Raw genomic sequence first — 25,259 nt, 5'->3', positions numbered from 1 at the left:
AATTTAGTGAAAAATATCTTGTAGTACTTTTATTTAATTAACATTAAGGTGATGACAAGATAAGCTTATATTCTTGCTTATTTTCTTGAGAGGTGTGGTGTGTGAGAGACTCACCAGAGGCAGAGTGGGGAGCAGAACATGCAGATTGACTGAAATACACTGCTGAGGGGAGCAGTGGGTGAGACAGGAGAGGTCTGCTGAGCCATATGTGGGTTAGCTCCCTGGCTGGGGATCGAACTCAGGCTGTAGCAGTGATAGCACTGAGACTTAATTCCTAGGCCACCAGGGAGACCCTGGTTTATATCTAATGACCATTCAAAGCAACTCAACATAGTTTAAAACATAAAGGATGCCATAATCAATTTTGTGATTCTGATTTTGAGGACTGAGTTAGAGAAAGAAAACTTCAAGAATTGAGAGAGGAGAAAATACTTGAATATATATCACAAATTTTTAAGACTGCTTAAAATTGTTATAGGTGATATTTAAAAAAAGAAATTATAAAACTGATTATTAGAAAATTAACTGTTTTCAAAAACAGAAATTTGTTGCAAAGATTGCCAGAAGTACAGAGTTAGTAAATATTTTGATAATATGAGCTTTTGTAGTCTGAGTACAGAATAATTTGCTTGCCTCAGGGAAAGGAGATGCAATTTTTTTCTACTTTCTTTTTATTCATAAGCTTTTAATCTTAATATACAGTAATGCATATAGTTAGATATGTATATAGTTATATACAAATATATAATTACAAAAAATAATGAAATTGGAGTTTTGATATTTAGCTTTAAATTTTATTGACATAATTAATAAAGCAATGAAGATAGTTTATCTGAATTTCCAATCACAATCCAATCCAATCCAATCCAATCCAATCACATAGTCAGATATGTATATAGTTATATACAAATATATAATTATAGAAATAATGAAATTGGAGTTTTGATATTTAGCTTTAAATTTTATTGACATAATAAAGCAAAGAAGATAGTTTATCTGAATTTCCAATCACAATGACATGTCCTACTTCTCAGAAGAAACTGATATTCCGTGTTCATTATCTCATATGAATATCCATATATTTCTGTAATTATTATACCTAGTAGATTCTCAATCATTATATTATTACCTTTAACCCAAAAACCAAGGAGGACAAGAAACCAGGAACTAAATAGCTGTTTTTATTCATGAGCAGATATTTCATATTAACTTTCCAAATTTAAAAATGGCAAAATTTTTCTATAACAGTATGTGCACACCTGTTGATTCCTGGACATACACAGAAGAATACACAGAAGAATCATTTTAGTAATCAAAGTTATATATCAAAAATATTATCCAAATAATAGTTATTGCTTTATTAAATTAAAAATCTGAAATGACCTTAAAGTTCAATAAAGATCTGTAATTACAAATTCAACTAAACACAATTTTATGTTTTTATAATATTAACTTGTGAAGACAATAATTTAAATGACTAATAACAATTATTTAAGAATATAGAAAATTAAATCAAGAGGAATTTGACCCTAGTCTTCCATAACCGCAACTACTGAACTGGCTTTAGCTTTATGCAATAAAATGAGTGAAAAGACAAAGAATAGCCTCTCTTGATTTGCCTTAATGTTTAAGCATTCATCTATTTATAGTGGCTGTTACTTAAAAATATTGTAATTTATAAATATCTATGTTTAGTCTTTTGTAAACTTTTAAAATAGTGTATAAAATATCTCCCTATAGTCTTATCTTGTACCTAAAACTCTTTTTTATTTTAACTAGTGAATAAGGCTATTACTTAACTACATTTCTTAGTTGAAATTTAGCAGGAACAATTTCTTACAGAGCCAACATTTTTAAAGCTCATGAAAAAAAAAACTAATTGTTTTTTATTCCTTTTAGAAATTCTTAACGTTCTATCTCTACAATTACTAGTATGTAAATATACTGATAATACTTACTGGATTTATTGTCAAAGTTTTCCAGGAAATGGGAAAAGGTAGTAGAGATGAATAAGGAGAAAACGAATGAAAAAAATGAATGGAGATAAATAAGAAGGATGGGGAGAGAGAGCTCAACTAAGAGAAAAACAATTACAGTTATCTTAAAAATATACTGCAGACTTGACAATTTCACCAAGACACAAGATTGAAAAAACATTATTAATCTAGCAAGTACAATAAAACAGATGGGAAAAAGAAGGTCTTTTAAGAAAGTCTTTTAGACAGACAAAATCTCCTATGTATGCATGTATATGCATGTTCATATATGTATATCCATTATGTATACATTCATAATATGTGTCTATATGTCTGTTATATGTATACATATACATATAAACATATGCATATATACATATCTCTACTTATGCATGCATGCATATACACATACATAGAAAGAGACAGAGTCTAAGGTATAATTCTTTCTTTGTCTAAAGATTCTCAGGGGCCTCCCTGGTGGCACAGAGGTTGAGCACTGGGCTGTGAAGCTGCCCACAGCCTCTGCAGTGCCAGTTCAATCCCCGGCCACCGGCAAGGGTCCCACATGGAATATAGACCTCTCCTGCTGCGCCTGCTGCTCCTCTCAGCAGTGTATTTCATCAGTTTGCCTGTTCTGCTCCCAGCTCTGGCTCTGGTGAATTCTCTCACCCTCCTGTGCTTTTGACTGTACCCAGTGCTTGTATAAATAAATCTTAAAAAAAAATAAAGATTCCCAGTGACTATAGTATCTCTTCATTTTGTTTGGTGAAACCAGAAATAATCAACAATTGTATGCTTTAAAGAATATGGTTCTAAAGAATCTGAGAGACAAATAATCCCACAATTCACATGTTGAGGTTCTTACTCCCAGTGCCTGCTAAGTGTGACCATATTTGGTGACGGAGTACTTAAAAATGTGGCTTAATTAAAATAAGGCCAGTAGGGTGGAAGCTATGCCTATATGGCTGCTGTCCTTTTAAGATGAGGAAGTTTGGACACATGAAAGAAACATCAGAGAAGCATGTGAACAAAGAAATGAATGTGTGAGAACATCCTGAGAAGGTGACCAGCTGCCAAAAGAGACATTCAGGAGAAAGCAAATCTTCTGAAATTTGAGCCTCCAGAACTGTGAGAAACAAATTTCTGTTGTTCAAGTTGCCCTTTTATGGTATTTTTGTCATGCCAGTCCCAGAAGACTAGTATACTGGGTAACTCAGTATGCTCTTTGAGTTTTTTTTTTTTTTTCTCTTTGCCATTTTCCTGAGTCCCTATGTAGATAAATATCACCAGAAGAACTTGTTTAAATTTTGGTTTCCAAGACCCATTACCAAAATGTCGCCACTATAAGTTTGATGTAAAACCCATCAAACTGAAAATTTATAAGGAGCCAGCATAATTCTGACATTAGAGCTCAAAGTACAATTTTTCAGATAAACTTCCATAGATGCATTTGGGGATTATTCACATCTGAGGAAAATATGTGTGTAGACATTATCTAGTCAGTTAGAGGCAAGTGTATGAGAATTAGGACAGCGTGGATGCTTTTGTACCCACTGTAATCATCCGCCCTTCAAAATCATGAATACAACAACTATTCCAAATGCATTTCTTCATGATAGTGTGCTTCCCCAACTCAATTCAGTTCATAAAGTGATACACTGCACTGGTTTACCACACAGATAAGATGAAGTTCTTTGTCATGTTGTTCATGCTGTGATTTCTGTCCTGCACAAGGCACTGGTCACTAGGGTATCAATATGGGTGGTGTCCTAGGTGAAGCATCCTGCACAGTCACTCACAGAGAAGGGCTGTGCCTTGTTCAGGCTCTACAGCTGTCATATCAAAAATCGATATATATATATTTTTTTAAGAGGGAGCTTGCATTTTCATTTTGCACTGGGAACTGCAAATTATGTAGCTGGTTCTGGTACCAAAACAAGTTTATGACTTACTGGAAAGATTTCTATACTTCCCTTGGGTTTGATTTATGTTTTCATCAGTAGAAATAGTTAGAATTGAATAAAATCCCCTATGGTCAGCATCACTCTCCATACCTCACTTTCAGTGATTGGGTGAAAGTAGCTTAAGAGTTAAACTCATGTTTTTATTTGTTTTTTATACAACACTGGTATTCCTCTAACCCACACAAAGTCATGTGAAAATTTCTTGGGGAGATACAGTTTAAAAAAGAATCAGGTAAATCTGGTGTGCCCATCCATCTTAATCTTTAACTATTTTAGAACTCTTTACCACAGGTTTATGGTACAACTCATTTCTCATGTTTTCAATATACTAAACAAAACCATTATAAAAGTGCCATTTCTACATATCAAGCTACAATATTTCTTTATCCTTTGTTTTACTTTCTGTATTAAGTATAATTATGGAAAATAAGATTTCTATCTTTTCAAAATGATATGGTTAGAGAAGAATTAGAGTAGCTCTTAAAACAGTTTTCAATTCTTTTTTGTTTCATTTCACTTCACACTTGTAATACTCAAAGAAAAAAATTATATATTATAATTTAGAAAAAATTACCTCCTGCAAATCTACAAATTTAATTCCAGAAAACTGATTAAGGTGTAAGTATGGATTAAAATGTGTATGTAGTAATGAGAATTACAATTACAATAATATGTAATATATATTTGTATTCACTGCATGCCAAGCATTTTCCTAAGTTTTTGCATATATCAATTTGCTCGATATTCACAAAAACCATATGAAATGGCTGTTATCAGACATTTCAGATGACAAACCACTAAGTCACAATGAAATGTGATCAATTCTCCTAGCACCTAGGACTCGTCATTGTACACAGGAGATATACAAACAATAATATTAGGAAGAAAATAAATAAAAATTTTTAAACACTCCTTTTTTGTTTTAGTAACACTACCTACTTGTTTATATACTTTTGAACATACTTACCAATTTTGTTACTTCCCAGATTAGCAATTTGTTTTTTCAAAACAAAATGTGTAAACCTTTTACTCCTAAATCATGATAGTGTTGGAAATCAATGCAATCTCAATAATAAATAATACAGGGCCTCCCTGGGAGCTTAGGGGTTAAGTTTCAGCACTATCACCACTGTGGCCTGAGTTCCATCCAGGCCAGGGAGCTAACCCACATGGCGCAGCAGACCTCTCCTGTCTCTCCTGCTGCTCCCCTTCACAGTGTATTTTAGTGGATCTGCCTGTTCTGCTCCCAACTCTATCTCTGGTGAATCCTCTCACTCCCAGCACCTCTGGCCTCCACCCCAGTATTTGTATGTATAAATAAATAAAAACAAATCTTTAAAAATAAATATATGAATAAATAATATAATTTAAAACAAGCATAGTGGATTCCAAAAATCTATAGAAATTATCTAAGAAGTCATCCAATGTTTCTATTTTAATATTTTTAATAATTTGTTTCATAAATATGTACTATTGGCCATTATTCCTCAACATATATTGTCAGTACTTGATGGCTATTTCAAATAAAGAGTCATTTGGGAAATAAAGAGTGAGATGTCTACATTGTGTGCTCCTCTACATATACTATTATACCTAATAAGGGATATAGAGTGATTGTGAATTACCTCAGATCCATAATCTTGATACTTATACTGCTCTCATTATTCAGCACTAGGTAGTGCAATTACGAAAGACAAAGCATGTATGTGTCTGTCTTTGTTCTACGGAGATGATTTTATTCATTCATTTTATCATCATATGTTGGGGTAGATTAGAACTGAGACCCTAGAGATCAAGTTCAACCACCAGTTAATTTGACATTGAGATGGTGATGATCATTACCAGAAGCAGATGGAATAGAACTACAGAAAGGAAGATCATAAGGTCCTAATTCAGAGTCATGTAGAATATCCAGGTCCTTCTACCCATAGGAGGCAACGAAATAAAATAAATATGTCAATGACACTAAGAGAAAAGTAAAGGTTGGCTGAACATGAGGAGTCAATGTAACTTGGATTAAAAATAAAATATATTGACTAGGGTAGAGGCTTCCTGGAAGATTTCATTGATTTCCATAGCCAGAAGTTGGACTGCCTAAAAAGTCTGTAACAAAACAGAGTGATGGCCAAATTGAGGTAATGGGTAGATTGTTGTTACAGAAGCCCTATGATGTGGTTATAAATCTTGGGTACAATAGAAGTAAAGCAAGTAATTATCATTCAACTCCTGTTTCTTGTGATAGTCTCACATCTATCTCTTACTTCCAAATATATTACATTTATTCTGGCTGCCTAGTACTACATTTATATTAGTTGAAGTAGGGGGAAATAGTTCCCCTAGATGAAGTGTCAGACATGGCTAATTCAAGGGTTAATTAAAAAGTGATAAGCTTATGCATAAGCTTTTTTAAAAGCTTATGCCTTTTTTTTTTTTTTAAAAGGTTTATTTATTTATTTTTTTATTTATTTTATACAAGCACTGGGTAGAGTCAGAAGTGCGGGAGGGTGAGAGAATTCACCACAGCCAGAGCGGGGAGCAGAGCAGGCAGAAGGACCGAAGTACACTGCTGAGGGGAGCAGCGGGCGGCAGGAGAGGTCTGCGCGCCATCTGGGACCCTCCTCCGGTGGCCGGGGAGCAGGCAGGGATCAAACCGGCGCTGCAGAGGCTGCAGGCATCTTCGCAACCCAGCGCTCAACTGCTGCGCCACCAGGGAGGCCCGCCTTTTTTTTTTTTTTTTTTAAGATTTATTTATTTATTTATACAAGCACTGGGTACAGTCAGAAGTACGCGGGAGGGTGAGAGAATTCACCAGAGCCAGAGCGGAGAACAGAACAGGCAGACTGATGAAGTACACTGCTGAGGGTAGCAGCGGGCGGCAGGAGAGGTCTGCACGCCATGTGGGACCCTCACCTGGTGGCCGGTGATCGAACTGGTGCTCCACAGGCTGCGGGCAGCTTCACAACCCAGCGCTCAACCACTGTGCCACCAGGGAGGCCCTGCTAACATATTTTGATACACAGATATTATTTTGAGTTACTGGTTCACCTCAACAAGAAGAGACATTTGGATGATTTGGAATAAAATTCACTAACTTTGTTAGCTCAGAGGCTAGTAATTATGCACAGGTTGCTAATTGTATATTATAATGAACCTCCTTCCAGTCCACCTCATTCCACTCTGCCTTATCCTATAGTGTGTACAAATGATGTCTCTTTCTTTGTTCAAATATTTTAATCCCAAAATTAACAATAGCAGCATATTATAAAGTAAGTACTTATATGCTGGGCTGTTATTCAAAAGCTTTATCTGAATCAATCAACTTAACCTTTAAAATAATCCAATGGTATACATACATGACCACACTTTATAGACAAAGAAATTGGGGTAAAGAGAGTTTGCATAATTAACACAAGTTTAATCAATCAGTAAATGTAAGAGTTAGAATTTGAATCTGGCAAGATTTTCTTCTGTTTCCAGACTTTTGTCATCAAAACACTTTTCACAGTTTTTCCTTTTTACTCTAATTATCCTTGTTTATTTTTCTCTTCTTTAGTTTGAAATTTCTTTGTGACTCCTTATGCTAATGAAGATGTAGAGTGAAAAAAGGCAAAAAATTATTTGTATATCAAATAATTATTTATTTTGCACCTATGTGTATTATTTTAAGTACATTTTAGGAGCTTGGGATACAATGGGGGAGAAACTAAACAAAGAAAAGTAAAGGTCTCCATTTATAAGAGATATCACTCTAGTGATCAAAAGAAGTAAAGAGATACATGATATTTTTCAAGTAGTGAAAAGTGACATGAATAAGAAAAGCACTATAGGGCACCGAACATAACAGGTGGTCAGAAAAAATCTTTTGAGAGGTGTCAAATGAAGTGAAAAAGCAAGTCACAAAAATATCTGCAGAATTTCTTGACAGAGGGCAGAGCTGGTTCAAAGGCCATAAGAAATAATAAGGAAGATGCTTTGCAGAAGGAAGATGGGTGGATTGATAGAACTTTATTTCAAAGAAGGATCCAAGACCTTCATAAACACTGGGGCTTGTAGGGCATGAATTTTATTCACAAGTCAAACGAAAGTCTTGAGCTGAGAACAAGACCTCTGTTATGAAGAGGTAATATTAAAAAAAAAAAAAAAAAACTGATGATGGAAAAGGTTGCAGTCATGAGTTGAAGAATAAAAGTTTCCAAGTAATAGCCCTAGATGGAATTAACTTGACAGGTCCTCCTTTGATTTTCTAACCAAGTCACTTTGTCAAGGAACATGCAGTCATATTGGCTAAGAGCTTTAGTACAGGGCTCATCACAGGCCAAGGAGCATGTGCTTGAAAGACAGAAGAGTAGACATGCTAAATTTTATATTATCCCATAACAAAGTGCAAATATTAACAATCTTCATTAAACTATTCAATGTTTTCCCCTTCTTTTTTCAAAAATAATTCTTGAACTAATTAGCTGGCTACATTGATAAGTTTTTTTTTTAAGATTTATTTATTTATGCATACAAGAACTGGGGTGTTGACCAGAGGTGTGAGAGGTGTGAGGATTCACCAGAAACAGAGCAGGGAGCAGAACAGGCAGACTGATTCAAATACACTGCTGAGGGGAGCAGTGGGCGAGACAGGAGAGGTCTGCTCTGCCATGTGGGTTGCTCCCCCCGGCCTCTGGGTATCGAACTCGTGCTACAGCAGCTTGCAATAGCTTGATAGCACTGTTTTTAACCCCTGTGCCACCAGGGAGGCCCTGCATTGATTAGATTTTGGCATAATTATAAACTGTGGTGACTTCATATCTGCTCCCCAAAAGCAAGTAACTAAAGGCTTCATTTCACTGTGGTCTGTGGATGTCAAAGACAACTAGAAAGCAGAATGTTTATTTTTAAAATAATTATAGATAGGGTTTCAATAAAAATGTTGAAAACTGTCAGCATTTTTACTGTATATATTGGCATTCAGAGAAAGCATTCTTAAGAAATTATAGAAGGAAATATGTTATTTGACTCCCATAGCAGTCCTAACCTAGCTTAGTGTTTTTGTTGTAACAAATGAAAATTTGAAAATATATAATTCTAACCTCTAATCATTATAAAGGATCTTTAAATTCACATAATATAGCTCAATGCACTACTGAACTTGGAATTATAAATAATTATTAACTCATTGAATTTTTATCTGGAAACAAGAATAGAGTATTTATTGTCAAAGATACCTTAGCTAGTTCAAAAACCTAAGCAATTTTCTGTTTCATCGAAATATATTAACTGTGATTGTTAGAATAAGAGGGGTTTGCCAACTATATAGAAGTTATTGTAGTGCTTCTGTTCATGTTGTTTAGGTTGAGACCACATCAGTAGTTCTAAAAAGTTTTTTTTTTTTCCTTCAGAGTTTTATGGTGCTATAGTCAAACAAAAGGATATTGGGTAAGTAAACAATTTCCAGATTCTTAGAAAAGAAATCATGATTCTAGCTGCTTATTTCCTCTCTTTAGACATCTAACACAAGAGAGCAAAGGTAGCAGTAAATTACATACCAATCTTTGGGTACCAATAAAGGAAGCATAACATCTGACTGCATATATAGCTCCAGAAATACAAATCTGCCTTTAGATCTAAAGTTATGAATCATTTGTAGCAACAGCAAAAGATGGCTGGATGGACTCAGTCACCAAAGCAAAGCTAATGAATATTTTCTAAGGTTTGGATTTCATAGGAGTTTTACTGCTGACTCTTATGTGAGATGCATGATATTTGAAGATTTTCTTTCATTATGTTTTCATGGTAAAAAGAATCTTAAGAGGATTTTGCTATAGGTAATATCATGCAAACAAGAGAAAAATAAACAGTAAACAATCTTTGTGTTGACCTTTGTGGTGATAACTTCTGTTATCTCATCACAACTATGATCTGATAAAAAATTCACAAATAAAGCAAAAAACCCCAATGCACCTATAACTTTTCAAAGAATATCATGAAATGGAACAGAAGCAAACCCCTTTCTCATTCCATATGATGATTAATTTATATCCAATGGTATCAAACCCATTCTCTCAAGTAAAACTACAGATGCGTGTTCATAGAATTGACATTACTCCCAGTATGTATTTACAATCTATGATGAATCGATGATGAAATGTTTAAAGTCAAAGGAAGATCAATGCAAAGATGTGTGAAATACAAGATGAATTAAACCCTTTTATTTATTTATAGGTTTATAAAAACATTATTTTTGTCTAAAGATGAAAACACTACATTTCAGTCATGCAAAATAGATTAAATTCAATATGCTTCCAAAATACACCTTGTACACAGCACTACATAAAGCATTTTAATACCAATATGAGCCACTGGTGCCTAGGAGGTTAAACTATATACAGTTAATTCGCATTATTTGAGTCATGATCTATGAGAGAGGAACATGAAATTTTAGTTACTGGATCATTGACCATAGGGAAAACATGGGTTAAGGTATTTGTGTGCCTTGGTCATAATGTTTTGACACATATTTTCTGTTTAAAGATATCTTATTTTAATATATTGTTGATCCATTAATATTGAACTCACCATAGTTCATACCTGACGTTATCTTACACATCTAATTTCTATGTATGATTCATACCAAATTTTTGAGCCTTGAAAAACTAGACAACACTTAAGCACTGTATTTGCAAGCACTGTGTACAGTGACATCATTAACAAAACAAACAAACAAAAAAACAGAAAATGTAGCATAAAACAGACCGCAAATAGACTGCAGAACACTGTAGACTAAGACCTGACACATGAAGCCCTGGCACCTGTTGGTCTTCAGCTTTACATAGGAAACTGAGCCATTTCTGTTATTCTAAATGTGCACATGTCTGCAAATGATCTGGAAAATACTATGAGTATTGATTTTGAGGTTAAAAAAAAGGCACACTTAGAAAGTAAGTAAATTCACAAATCTGGAATCCAAAAACTGTAGAGATCAGTAGTATTTCACTTGGTTATTAGGAAAGTAGAACACAACTGTAATGAAAAATGCTTGTAAATTTTATTTAAAAGATTCTGTGTCACTCTTATTACCATCATAGAATCAATAGTAATTTCACATTAATTGTTAGTCAATTTAAGTTACATATTTTATTTGAAGCAACCAAAATTGATTTAATTGACATTCTTTTAAAGTATCCATTTTAAATATTCAGATTATGTAAACTCAGTCTATTTTTTAAAGAATTTAAAATAATTTTAATAGTCCAGATGACTAAATGAATAAATGTTTAAATGTTAAATGAATAAATGTTTATATAGACCCTCCAATGAATGATTAAATGGATCTAAAAACTAAGATCTTAATATGCACACACATGCAAACATATGAGGATAGGTGAGTGCAAGAACACTCCAGCTATTTCCTCCCTCCAATTTTGATCATTTTTGCTGAAGCTACCCTAAATGAAATCAAGTGCTTTATGAATAATAAGCTGCTTTTCAGTCTTTTGTAATGTGATAATGAAAACTTTTCTAGGAAATCTTATTTTTTTTGTGTGTATGTGTAATTTGGAATACCGCATTTAAAACACTGTGCAAGTTTCAGGGGTACATGTGTGTACCACACCACACCTACCACCAAGGGTCTAGTTACCATCACATCCACTCAAGAGCCCCTTACCCTTTGGATACTCCCTTTGAAAATGCGCATAATTTCTGATAATTCATGAATTATGCAGAATGTTTGAGTTAATTTTCAGTTGTATAACTATTCAAAGCAAAAATAATGTGCTTTCCATGTAAACATAGCTTCAAGATAAAGTTCCTATCCCTGTGTTCCAACCACATTTCAACTTCTAAAAATAGCAGAACGATCTGAATAGTTTGTGAATTGTCAGAAACTATGAGATAAATTGTGTTCATTTTCAAAGAAAGTGAGCACCCAAAGGGTTTTCTTTAGCTAGAAGCATGTAATGAATTAGAAACCATGATGTGATTTTTAAATAAGCTATTCAAAAATGTATTAAAATGTGTATCCTAGCCTGAGGAAATGTTATTTGATAGAACATTCTAAGTACATATTTTAGTCATGAAAGAGAACAGCTTTTGTCAAGAAAATAAAGCAGGATCTACTACCTCCTGAATACAATTAGTACTAAAGAATAAAAAAGTAATATACTGATTAAATACAAATAATAATACTCTCAATTGGGAACCAAGGTCACAGATACAAACCTATCCTACTTTGAGAGGAAAAAACTGGCAGACTTAGTGGCCCAAACTGATAGCCAGGGCAACTCTAAGATGGATGAGGTCCTCTGCAGCCTATTGGACAAGAATCATTACATGAATCCAATATGGATATTTAGTTCCTATATATGAGTTGCATATTTGGTAGGGCAGGAAGAAACTATATTATAAAAATAAGCAACTAAATAAGAACAAGTGCTAGGTGTTATAAATAAGTTTAAATCTCAACTGAAATGCCTTTTTGATATGTGATATTAGTCTGACGTTAAATCAATCTGCATTAAATAACGAATACTATTTCTTAGACACCACTATTCCTTTATCATTTGTATCAATGTCAGCAGTAAATCTCATGTTATATGAAGGAAAAATCTCAAGAATATTTACTTCCTTGATGGAAAATCTTGCTGTCTATGAAAAATGACAAGATAGCTGTCAGTATGAACTAGCAAATGGAAGGCTCATGATACTTAAATTATATAGTTTGGAGGTTTTGTGTCAGAGAAAACTTTATGCCTCCAAAGTATTTTTCAAACTACTATAACTGCTTCAAATTTCGCCTTTGAGAATTCATCAGATCTCAATAGATTATCCATCTTCAAAAATTATTCACTAAAATGTAAGGAATTTTAGCACAATATCTGAAAACACAGAACAAAAAATTAAAACTATACTTCTATGGGGGTAAAACAGAGCTTAGGTGCCTGAAGGAAATGGGGTGACAGAAGAGGATTCCTTTAAAGTGCATCAACTTTTAAACTTTGCCTAGAGCTGCTTCTGAAAGCTGGGAGACTTGTTTTAAAATATGTTCTCTATATAATGGGAAGTTCACTGATCACATGAACAATGTTAAACAAAGAATTCTAGGTAGAGATAAGAAAAAAAGTCCATATGAAACTTCAAAATAAATCTGTGAATAGCAAAACAAAATTTCACATAATATGGTAAAATCAATATACCCATGTTTTATCTTCAAATTTATATGTTAATGTCTGAAATTTTCCTTTTCTATAATGACTCATATTGAGACCAAAGGAAATTGGACACAAGACAAGAAATAACCATAATATTATTCTTATATAGAGAGAGGTTCTTTTACCTATATCACTCATGTGAAGGAAACAGCATTACCTTAAAAAAAAAAATCAAAACTACCTCCGCAAAAATACTTTATTTCTAGTTACTCAATGCAAGTCTAGCCTTGTCTGTACTGGGGACAAGTATACATACAGGTAGACAGATATTGCTATACAATACACAGCATCTCATTTGATTGCATAAATTATCAGTAAGATTGGTTGGGTACATGCTAGTATCTAAGAGAAATAAGTCTGTAATAGATCATTAAATTTTGCTTAAGCACTTACTTAACTCCTAAATTAATAATATTCAGGACTAGAAGTCAAGGTTTCTACCTTTTGGATATGTTTCTTTACTTCTATTCTAAATCACCAAACTGAGGTACAATAACCTAGACTTTTTGTATGTGTTATTCTCTACTAAGATAAAGTTTGGTTACAAAACTGCATGAATTAGGGGTAAAGGGTCACATCTCTTGAAATGTATGGTGCTACACCACTTCTTTACCAATTACTCAGTGGAGATTTTTCCATATTCTTTTAGTTACTCTATAGCTGTATTGGTTATTTCTGCAGCCTCAAGCTCTTAGTGTGCTGACCCCATTTTCTGAGGCAAGAGGTGATTCAGTTATTATGAAGCAAAAAATAATTATAAGAAAAATAGATACAGAGTCCATTTGCCTTCACAGCATTCATACACTGCCTGTTCTGTACCCACTTGGGTCATAGGAAAGGTTATAAGAAATCAGTATAATTTCTACTTACAAAAGATAACAACAGAAAAGGAACATTGTGGTTTAGGACTCACTGTGGATTAACCAGTTTATTCCTAGATTTCCAAGCTATTAAAAAATCCTCATTCTATTTTACTGGTATTCAAAATCCATTCAACCAATTGAATGGCAGGAAATTGCCCAGAGACAGTGAAGATGGGAACAAGACACACATCAATGTCAGTCCGGTTGAAACCATTTACAATAGTCTTGGATTTAAGCTTGGATTTATCACAGGGCAGGAGGAAGGGCACTCTGGACCCCCAAACCTGCATGCTCTAAACAGATTCTGCCAAAATAAATAGGTTCTGACAAAATATACTCTAGTGCATGCGACCTTCAATGGAAAGGAAATTGAGTACAATATGTGTGGATGGGGAGAAGAGGGAGAGAAAGAGAAATACCATAGTTTTCAAATCAAGCACCCAAAGTTATCCATCCCAAAGCAGGGCCTCTGAGGCCCAAAAGCTTGTCACCTTCTGGTGGAGACCCAGAGGAAACAGACAATGGGGGCCAGACAAGTATGTGATGAAAGGAGCAAAATCAAAATCAAGATAAAAGCTTTTTTATTGCAGCACTATTTACAATAGGTAAAACCTGGAAACAACCCAAATGCCTGAAAATAGATACTAGATCAAGAAGATGTGGCATATATACAGTGGAATATTATTCAGCAATCGAAAAGATGAACTCATGCCATTCGCAGCAACGTGGATGGAGCTAGAAGGAATCATGTTCAGTGAAATAAGACAGAAGGAAAAATAAAGATATCGGACGGTTTCACTTATAGCAGGAATATAGGGGAACAAAATAAGATATCAGTGTAAAAAATAATAACAGTACAAAACACAATAAAACAAAAACAGACAATTATAAATCAGAGACATCCTGCAGGGGAGGAGGAGGGAGAGGGATCAGAGGGAGGGAGGGAAGAGAACAAGAGACTGAGGTGATGGTGCACGGGTGCCTTGGGGAAGGAAATTCTATGGGGACTCAACCTGAGGGGGTGGGGGGAGCAAATATTGTTTAAAAACTAAAAAAATTCATTCATTCATTCATTAAAAAATAAAAAAAAACTAAAACTAAACTAAAATAAATAAAAAAGCTTCCATTGTTAACTGCCCATAGGTCCATGTCTGTTTCAAGTGTCTCCTTCCATGTCCCCCAAGTTTCTGGTACAAGTCCAAGTCTGAGAAACAAGTGCAGCTTCATCACAGGTCTCACTGTTCCATGTAACCTCTCCAGGTGTCCTTCTTGATCTCCCTCCTTCCTTCTTCCAGTCTTCTCTTTAGTTTACCCTGACTGCCCAGACCTACCCCTCCCTGGAATCTACTCTTTCTCTGGGGATCACCCTGTCACAGATCCTATTTGCTCCATGGTCTTGGCTAGTCACAATGGATTCTGAAAAATTCCCTACTTCAACACTCACATATCTAAATAATTATTTTTTTTTTTACACTTGAGACTATCATGATAACCTTTCACACAGAATTTGAACAACTATATGTTCTGTTAATAGATTTTTTTTCTTTTCTCATAAATTATTGTTTATTAGTCAGGTCTACACAGCAATGGAAAGGGAGTAGTTTTCAACTTCAAGGAGCAGGCGACTGAAATTTGAAAAGCAGTGAGATTGTTCCACATGGTTATCTTCCCTGCTAAGAAGAGTTATCTAAGGTATTGGAGGAGGCATTCAATCCAATCAATATTGGACTGATTTTGTGCCGCTGGACATATCCAAGAGAAGGAAAACCCCAGTTACTGAAACAGAATTTCTTATTGCTGTGATATTTCTTATTAGCACAGATTAATGTGTGCACGTATTTGTATACACACCTGGACAGCATATTACTAGAAACAGCTTGCACCACAACTTTATGTCAGTCTTTGAAAATTACAGTTACAAAGTGTCAATTTTATACCAGAAGTACATGCCTCCACTTACCCTATCACTGCTATTTTTAATTTATTTTGTATTCACTCTACCTTTAGTGATAAAAATTCAAAAATGTCTATATTTGATAAATAAGAAAGGGAAATGAAAGTATAGTCAGAAAAATATTCAGAATCTAATATATCAAGTTTTCCCAAGCAGTTTTGTTTACAAGGTGACTTCTTTTGCTAAATGTGGCAAGCTTTTCCCAGGTCAAACTCTGTTTTATCTTTTTATCTTTTTTCCCCAGATCTACCACAGCTTGGCATCCTGGATTGAGTACAGATTAAACACGGATAGACTACTTCACCAAAAACAAAACAACAAAAACCAATCAAACAATTCTCAGGCATTGCAGTGATTCTTTTGCTTTTTCTCTAAATTTTGTTTGTACTGTGGAAATTGAAGCTGTATTACACTCTAAAATGTTGAACTAACCAGGGTGCACATGACACCATAGTAGAAGAAAACTAAACACTTCTAACGTTCCCCCTATCATTGTCTATATCTGAACATAGCTATACTATTTAGTATTGACGTACTCCATATAAAGTTTCTCTCAGACAAAATATCAAAAAAATAATTCAGAAATGGCTAGTCCTGTGGAAAAAAAAATGGAATCATGTACTTTGAAGTTGTAAAGAAAGTTCCTACAGAGCTATTTCATTATGCTTGAAAAACAAGCAAGGTACACTGAGAGAACAAAGAATTCTTAATGTTACTGGAGCCCTGACTGCCTTCTGTTGTCAGATATGAAAATCTGAAGGTCTTTACAATGTCATCAGAGCAAAACCCTACCATAGAGTTGTTCTGCAGTTGGATATGATCCCAAGAACTGCCAATATTTCAAGCCCTTGTCTATTTTTTTAAAGGGCAGAAAGTGGTCCTGAATATATACGAATGAAAAATATGTGGGCTGACATTTTAAAATTCAGGCAGAATAGCTGTGCTATCATCTTACATGATACTCAATGTCTACAGGGCTTCTTTTAAATGCCATTGGAATTACACTACTCAATGTGTTATGAGTCAAAGTCAAGAAGAAAAGCCACCAAAATTTTCATCACATGCTAGTCTGTCAGAAAATCCCTTAAAGAGAGGACTGACTTTATGAGAAGGAATAGCAAATTATATTTAAATACAGTGAACCTGAGATTTCTTTTAGAATCTCTGTTACCTATTTTCTTGACATACATATTCAACTTGACTCTTCCAATGTCCAATAATCAAGTCCTCACTAACAGAAAGTAACAAGAAATAAAAAAAATAATAATAGTTCAGTATTTCCAAATATTTATACAATACTTTTGTAAAAAGTATATTTATATACATTTTAAATTGTTTTCAACTTCAACAAACCAACATATTTGGCTGTTTTCATTTCACTGAGAAGGAAGCTGAGGTAAAGATGAACTGGAGAATTTCACAAAGGTAACTTTGTGACCTTTAACTGTAAACCCACTCTATGCTTCATGTTGCAACTCTCTAGTATTTGCTTGTTTGATCACTTGCTTGTTCTTCTAAGGAAAGAACAACATATACTATTAAAACCAGAGCTCAAAGTCTGTGTAAATTCCTTTTCATTGTTGGCATGTTTAAGAAGGACTGCTTAAAGCAATTCAAACTGTGATACAAAGTCACCAACAAGGCACAACATTGAAGAGGGTAGTACAGGCATAGTGTTTTGGAAAAAAATAGACTGAGCAGCTCAAATTTTATAAGAAAAGCTGGGATAGCACCTTCAACTCAAAAGCAAGCTTGGGCATATGAGGATTTTAACTGATAGCAAAAGTTTCAGAAATTCCAAGCATCTATTGAGTTTCTATTGGAAGCAAACATTTTTGTTTTTTTAAAGATTTATTTATTAATTTATACAAGCACTGGGTACAGTCAGAAGCGCAGGAGGGTGAGAGAATTCACCAAAGCCAGAGCCGGGAGCAGAACATGCAGACTGACGACGTACACTGCTGAGGGGAGCAGTGGGCACGGCAGGAGAGTCTGTCGCGCCATGTGGGACCTTCACCGGCAGCAGCTGGGGATCAACCACAGCTGCAGAGGCTGCGGGTAGCTTCGCAGCCCAGAGTTCAACCGCTGCGCCACCAGGGGAGGCCCTGGAAGCAAACATTTTAAGGCAGCAAAGAACTGTTTTAAGAATCAGATGCTCCTTTTAGACCTTGGCAAGTTTTGTAAGGTATTAGAAAAGAAAACCAAATAGATATAATTCCCTACTCCGTTTCATTTCTATCTGAGCTGCTTTGGAGGGGCAAATATTTACTTCAAACAAATCACTTATTCCCCTCAAACTTCTGTGAAGGATTACTTTGTTCAAATAACTTAAAATGAAATAAAGGAGAGACAAGCTGATAATAACATGTTTAAAGGCTGTGGTCCACACTCACAACAGAAGTAGGCTGGCAATTATGTTATTCCCCTCAACTGACTGGGAAAATACTTGGTATGACTATCTTCTAATCAAGTATTTTATAACTCTAAAATTACTTCAGCTTTGTGTCTGTATTCCAATTTCTCCACAGTTCCATTGTACCTCCTTCATTTTATTTACTGTCTGACTTTTGCAGCCATTTGACTTCATTATTTCCACCTATATATTAGACTAATGGAGTTTCAGGAGTTGGTTAACAGGCTTCATTGAGTAGATAAAATAGCTTGGTAATAAAAAATAATTGAGAGACGAGCACAATGGTCTATGACTACTAGAAGGGGGATGTGGTAAAGTGGGAGTAAAGGAGATAGGGATTTCTATTGGATGATTACTGGAGCTTTGGTGGGGGGGTGAAATAACATGAAATTGTAGATATGTAAACCTATACCCGTAAGACAAATACTGTGATGTATCAACAGTACCTCAATAAGTGTAAGTTTAAAAAATAAAATTATATTTTTTTTAAAATAACTAGCTATGAGTCTTCTTGAAGTATCTTTGAACAGCTGTAGTTATTTCTATTCAAACAAATAAAAAACAATTTCGGCAAACTTATCCACAAAACACAGTATCATCATTATGATGTTTCCAAAGAATACAGACACATAGACCTGAAGAAGTATTTTGCAAATCTAGCTTCTTTTGGAGAGATACTTTCACATAATATTTAATGTTATTTAGATACGATATTTAAATTTTTATTTTAATAGGATATATGTTTCACACAACTTCTTTATCTTTGAAAAAGTATAATTCACCAAAGAATTAATGTATTTCTACATATGCTTTACTTCACAATCTATTTACATACCCATTTATGTAATCATTGTCATGGCTATTAAGATACTCAGAGGTAACAAAGGTGAAGCATAGATCTCTTCAATAACATTCCTATACAAAAAGTAATTCCATCTCTTGTTTTAATAGCAACATGGTGGAACTTGAGGGAATTATGTCAAGCAAAATAAGTCAGAAAGAGAAAAAGCAACATCAGGTAACTTCACTCATGTGGAATATAAAGAAACAAAACAAAGGGACAGAAAAACAAAACAAAACAAATGGCTAGAAATACAACTACCAGTCTGAGGCTACCAAAAGGCAGGGGATCAATGTTTTTGCATCCTTTGGGTAGATCCCTAGAAGTGGAATTGCCAGGTCATATGGTAGCTCCATTTTTAGTAGGCTGAGGAACCTCCAGACAACTTTCCACAGTGGTTGGACCAGTTTGCACTTCCACCAGCAATGCAGGAGAGTTCCTTTTTCAACCACATCCTCGTTAACATTTGTTGTTGTTTTTTTTTTTTTTTTTTGATATGTGCCATTCTGACTGGTATAAGGTGGTATCTCAATGTGGTTTTAATTTGCATTTCCCTGATTATAAGGGATGTTGAACATTTTTTCACAAAAAAACATTTATTCAAAAGAACACCTGTACACCTATGTTTATTGCAGCACTACTTTTTACAATAGGTAAAAACCTGGAAACAACCCAAATACCCAAAAATAGATGACTGGATCAAGAAGATATGGCATATATACACAATGGAATATTATTCAGCAATCAAAAAAACAAAAACAAAACAAATGGCTAGAAATTAACTCAGGTCTGAGGCTACCAAAAGGCAGGGGAGGGTGTATGAAGCAGAGAGGATAAGGAGGTCAGTGGATTATAGTGATGGCAAATGAATGATTTGATTGTAGCTATGATGTGGTAACACATATCTGAAGAGATGTGAACCTATATCTCTAAATCATATACAGTGCTGTAAATCAACATTACCTCAATAAAAAATAATATAAATTAAAAAATAATAAAGTTGGTTTAAAAGACAAAGAAAGTATTTAAAAATTATACTATTTTGAGCCTCCCTGGTAGCTGAGGGTTAAATCTCAGCACTATCATCTCTAAGGCCTGAGTTTTATCCTGGGCCATGGAAGAACCCACATATGGTGCAGCAGACCTCTCCTGTCTCGCTGTTGCTCCCCTCAGCAGTGTATTTCAGTAAATTCACCTGTTCTGCTCTGTACTCTGTCTCTGGTAAATCCTCTCATCCCCCTCCCCACACCTCTGGCCTACAACCAGTTCTTCTATACCAAAATAAAACTAAAAACTAAAAAAACTCCTTCTAAAAAATATATATATACATATACTATTTTATCCATGATTGAAATGGAACCATTTCAACATTCTCTTGAGATGAGAATTTTTTTTAAAAAATGTTAGTTCCTGAAAAAAAAGGAAACATGAAATGCAAAAAAAAAAAAAAAAAACTATGTTTACAAACTCTGATTCCTCTTTTTCCCTCCAACACCCTTTATAATATCCTTCAGCAAAAGTTCAGATATGGGTTAGAGTGCTGAATGAGGAGACATGAAGCATCCCAAAGAGCACTGATGTCTACATTATAACATATTTTTCAAAAATATTAAATCACTTTAAAATAAGTTATAGACATTTCCTTTAAAGTTCCTACTCTTTATTTGTCACCTTTGGAGCCAAAATTGATTTTTTTTTTAATTCAGGAAATGGTGATGCGGCAAACATATCATTTGCATTAATCAAGTTAGAAGCAACATATCTTCTTATGACAATTTTAAATGAGTAGTCCAACCTGACAATATTACTCTTGTATTTGAATAATGCACTTGATAATTTAACAAATTGAGTTGAAATTTGCTTTATCTGAGGTATAAGTTTATGATAACTCCTTAGCATTTTTAATTCAAAGTGTTATCCTTCAGAATAGTTTTATGAAGCTAATCATAATTATTTTGAATAAGAACACTAGAAAAGCAAAGAAAATTATTTTTATGGATAAATCTGATTAAAGATATAATGCAAAATTAATTTATAAATGACAGGTGTTCCCATAAAACTTGTGAATAAATTCAGGCTCCCCAGTCCACAGTATCAGGAGATTTATTTATTTATTTATTTACTTATTTTAAGATTTATTTATTTATTTATACAAGCACTGGGTACAGTCAGAAGCACGGGAGGGGGAGAGAATTCACCAGAGCCAGAGCAGGCAGAAGGACCGAAGTACACTGCTGAGGGGAGCAGCAGGCAGCAGGAGAGGTCTTGCCATGTGGGACCCTCCTCCAGTGGCCGGGGAGCAGCCGGGGATTGAACTGGCGCTGCAGAGGCTGCCGGCAGCTTTGCGACCCAGCGCTCAACAGCTGCGCCACTGGGGAGGCTCAGTATCAGGAGATTTAAACTGAGACTCTATTTCATCACTATCATTGCAGTCTGCTTGGCTTATGTCAGGTACTTAGGTTATCGTAAAATGCTCTTGTTCAATTTATGTTTTACAACTGCTAACATGTAGGAAAATGGAAAATTGAAAGATGATTTCCACATAATGAAAAGAAAGAAGGAACAGTAGTGGAAAGTTGGAATATTATTAACTTCAAATTTGCCACCACATAATGTTGTATGATAAAGAGTCAAGATGCATTTTAGCAAGATAGATAGGAGTGGAGTATGAGAATTTTTTTATAAGATTTATTTATTTTTTTATTTTTGCATGGAAGAATTGAGGTGCAGGCCAGAGGTGCAGGGAGGTGAGAGGATTCACCAGAGGCAGAGTGGGGTGCAGAACAGGCAGATCCACTGAAATACATTGGTAAGAGGAGTAGCAGGTAAAATAGGAGAGGTCTGCTGCATCATGTGGGCAGCTCCCTGGCCTGGGATTGAACCCATGGCATCACAGAGGGTGTTAGCAGTGGTAGCACTGAGACTTAACCCCTAGGCCACCAGGGAGGCCCTGGAGTATGAGAATTTTGTCTGATAATTTATGTCACCTTCACCCACATTTCATTCCTATGTTCTTATTATCGAATTACTATCACAATTATCTAACACCTGGAATATTTGAATATCTCTTCAATTCACCCCCTCAAATCCAGTAACTTCCTGATTCACTTAAATATCACAATCTAGTAAGCTCAAGTTTCTGAAAAAGTATTTGCATTCATGGCTCATCTCAGTTCAAAAAACTGTGGGTTTTGCTTTCCTATAACTTAGAATTGAACTACTTAGGCTGAATCAAGATCATTCAATATCTTAATATAAGCCTACTTGTTCACTGACATTATTCAATATTCCAAGTAAACTTTCAGACCAAAAAAAAAAAAATCGTTGTAAATCACTAGTTCTTCCAGTCATTGTAAAACAATAGCTCTTTTTTTTTTTTAAAGATTCATTTATTTATTTATACAAGCACTGGGTACAGTCAGAAGCACAGGAGGGTGAGGGACTTCACCAGAGCCAGAGCAGGGAGCAGAACAGGCAGACTGATGAAGTACACTGCTGAGGGGAGCAGTGGGCAAAGCAGGAGAGATCTGCGCACCATGTGGGACCCTCACCAGGGGCCGGGGATTGAACTGGTACTGCAGAGGCTGCGGGCAGCTTTGCAGGCCAGCGCTCAACCACTGCGCCACCAGGGGAGGCCCAAAATGATAGCTCTTTGAAACAACTTTCTCTCCGACCAAGACATGTGGTAAACCTAACTTTCCTTAGGATCTATATAAAGTGCCACTCTGCTTTTAAATGTTCCAGAAATTAATACCTCTTCTAAAAACAAACTTTCCTACCAGTAAACAGAATTAGAACTCTGCCTGGCAGTATTTGATAAAAGTGCTTTTTTCTTAAAATCCATTAGTTAACAAATAATTATCAAGTAACAACCACTAGGGTGTTTATTTACTTGAGCCACTTTTTTTTGCAATCAAAAACAAAAACACTAATGTAGAACATTTAACATAATTCCTGCTATTTTATTGTATTCTCAATCAAGAGTACTTTCCTCCACTTTTCTTCTAGCGGATGGTCCATGATTGGTTTATTACCATAAATTTCTATAACAATTAAATTATCATCTTCTATATAATGAATGGTCCACAAATATTTATTGAACTAACACATAGTCTTTTGTAAGCTCTTTATTTCATTAAAGAGCTGCCATATTAGTATAACAAATATGATTTTTATTATGATAATGTCCATTTTTTATGGACATAGATGTGAGCATAATGCAATGCATAAGTGGCAATAGTTTACTTTCAAGGATGAGAGACCCATTTGAAAGATTATAATTATACAATTAACTTTGGTAATAAAAATAGATAAATAATCTCAAAGAATAAATTAAGTACATTTTCTTCCTTTCAAAAAAGAAAATTCAAACCTGAAGTTGTCATGAGTACCTGATCATAGATTCTGTCTTTATAATACTAAAAAGGCAGATCTTTCATGTTTACATTCTATAGCCTTGGGTTGTTCAAACCAATTAGCCTTACAAATGAATAGCAATAATTAATTCAGTACACAAAATTATTACCTTCAAAGATATATGTAATTAAATGAAGAAATTATGAATGACAAAATCCCTTTCCTACACAGAATATATGAGATCAATACTCAATATTACTGATCATGTAAATGCATAGCAAACATATGAATACAAAGAAACACATTAGTGAAATAATCTTATATATAGAAACCACTGATATGCTTAGATATAATTAAAACTGATGTTTTACTAAACAACATTCTTATAACTGGGTTAGAATCAACTATATGTTTGACAAATGGCTCAAAGACAAAGTAAGGAAAACATAGGTGCTTTTCCAGCCTGCAAAGATAGATATTTGGGTTGTTATCTCCTGGTCTATTTTGATAACATTTCATGGAGCATATGATATGTACAGTTGAATTTTGGAACTTTTAAGTGATATGCAAAATGTACTGGCAAAACTAACCTTCAAAGAATTTATAAATGAATACACACAGTAAGCAGAAAGCATTATAAAGTATTCAAATAAAGGCTAAGGTATCTTAGATTATATACCTAATTAGTTTCAAGGAAACAGAGAAAATAATTTTGGGGCTTGTTCTGTGCATCTGATGATTGAATTATATGGAAGGCTTATAAAACTACTTATCATGTCTTTCCTGGAAAATTTTTACCAAGATTATTTGTCTTTGGACTTTTTTTTTTTTTTTTTGGCATAAAACTATCTGCCCATATATACTCAGAGATAATTTTAGGAGATATAAAAATTAAATGCTATTTTATTATCAAACTCTTCTGTTTAAATTGAAAATAAAAACAAAGAACTTCTGGTTGTGGTTTTGGTCTGAAATGCGCTTGGAAATCATTGCTCTTAGGAACATCAGAGAACTGAGGTTGTATAAAAAACTGCTACCTGGAAATTGAGTGAGAGACACAGACAAGAATAGTTGAAGTAAATTGATATAGAAAATAGGCAAAAGGGCATCCTTGGTGGCACAGGCATTTGAGGGCTGCACTGTGAAGCTGTCCACAGCCTCTGCAGTGTGGGTTTGATTCTAGCCGGCCGGCGAGAATCCCACATGGCAAGGCAGACCAATCCTGTCTCGCCTGCTGCTCCCCTCAGCAGTGTCTTTTCTCAGTCTGCCTGTTCTGTTCCCCGCTCTGTCTCTGGTGAATCCTCTCACCCTCCCATGCATCTGCCCTGTACCCCAGTTCTTGTTTAAAAATAAATAAATCTTAAAAAAAAAAAGAAAACAGGCAAAAGACAAGAACAGACATTTCATTTAAGAGATTATGCAGATGGCAAATAAGCATATGAAAAGATATTCAACATCATTAGCCATTTGGGAAATGCAATTTAAAATTACAGAGTTTATCATTATACACCTTATCAGAATTGTCAAATAAAAAATAATGATACCATCAGATGCTATCTAGGATGCAGAGAAACTGGACCACTCATATGTTGTTGGTGGAAATACAAGATGTTGTAGCCTGGAAATGTTACACAGTGAAAAAAGTTTCTGATAAAACTAAGCATCTATTAGAATATGACCCAGAAATTACATGTT

The 25,259-nt window shown here is 34.6% G+C and overlaps 1 long non-coding RNA gene across 2 annotated transcripts in view; it reads right to left on the bottom strand.

Annotated features, from left to right (window-relative positions):
* LOC129146746 (uncharacterized) overlaps positions 1-25,259 on the bottom strand; it is a 421,527-nt gene that overhangs the window by 137,567 nt on the left and 258,701 nt on the right. The gene's annotated exons all lie outside the window — the stretch shown is intronic.

The sequence above is a fragment of the Talpa occidentalis genome, unplaced genomic scaffold (assembly GCF_014898055.3).
Source record: "Talpa occidentalis isolate TD23 unplaced genomic scaffold, MPIMG_talOcc4v2.1 talOcc4.4, whole genome shotgun sequence".
NCBI classification, from domain to species: Eukaryota; Metazoa; Chordata; class Mammalia; order Eulipotyphla; family Talpidae; genus Talpa; species Talpa occidentalis.
This window is presented reverse-complemented; position numbering and strand designations above follow the sequence as displayed.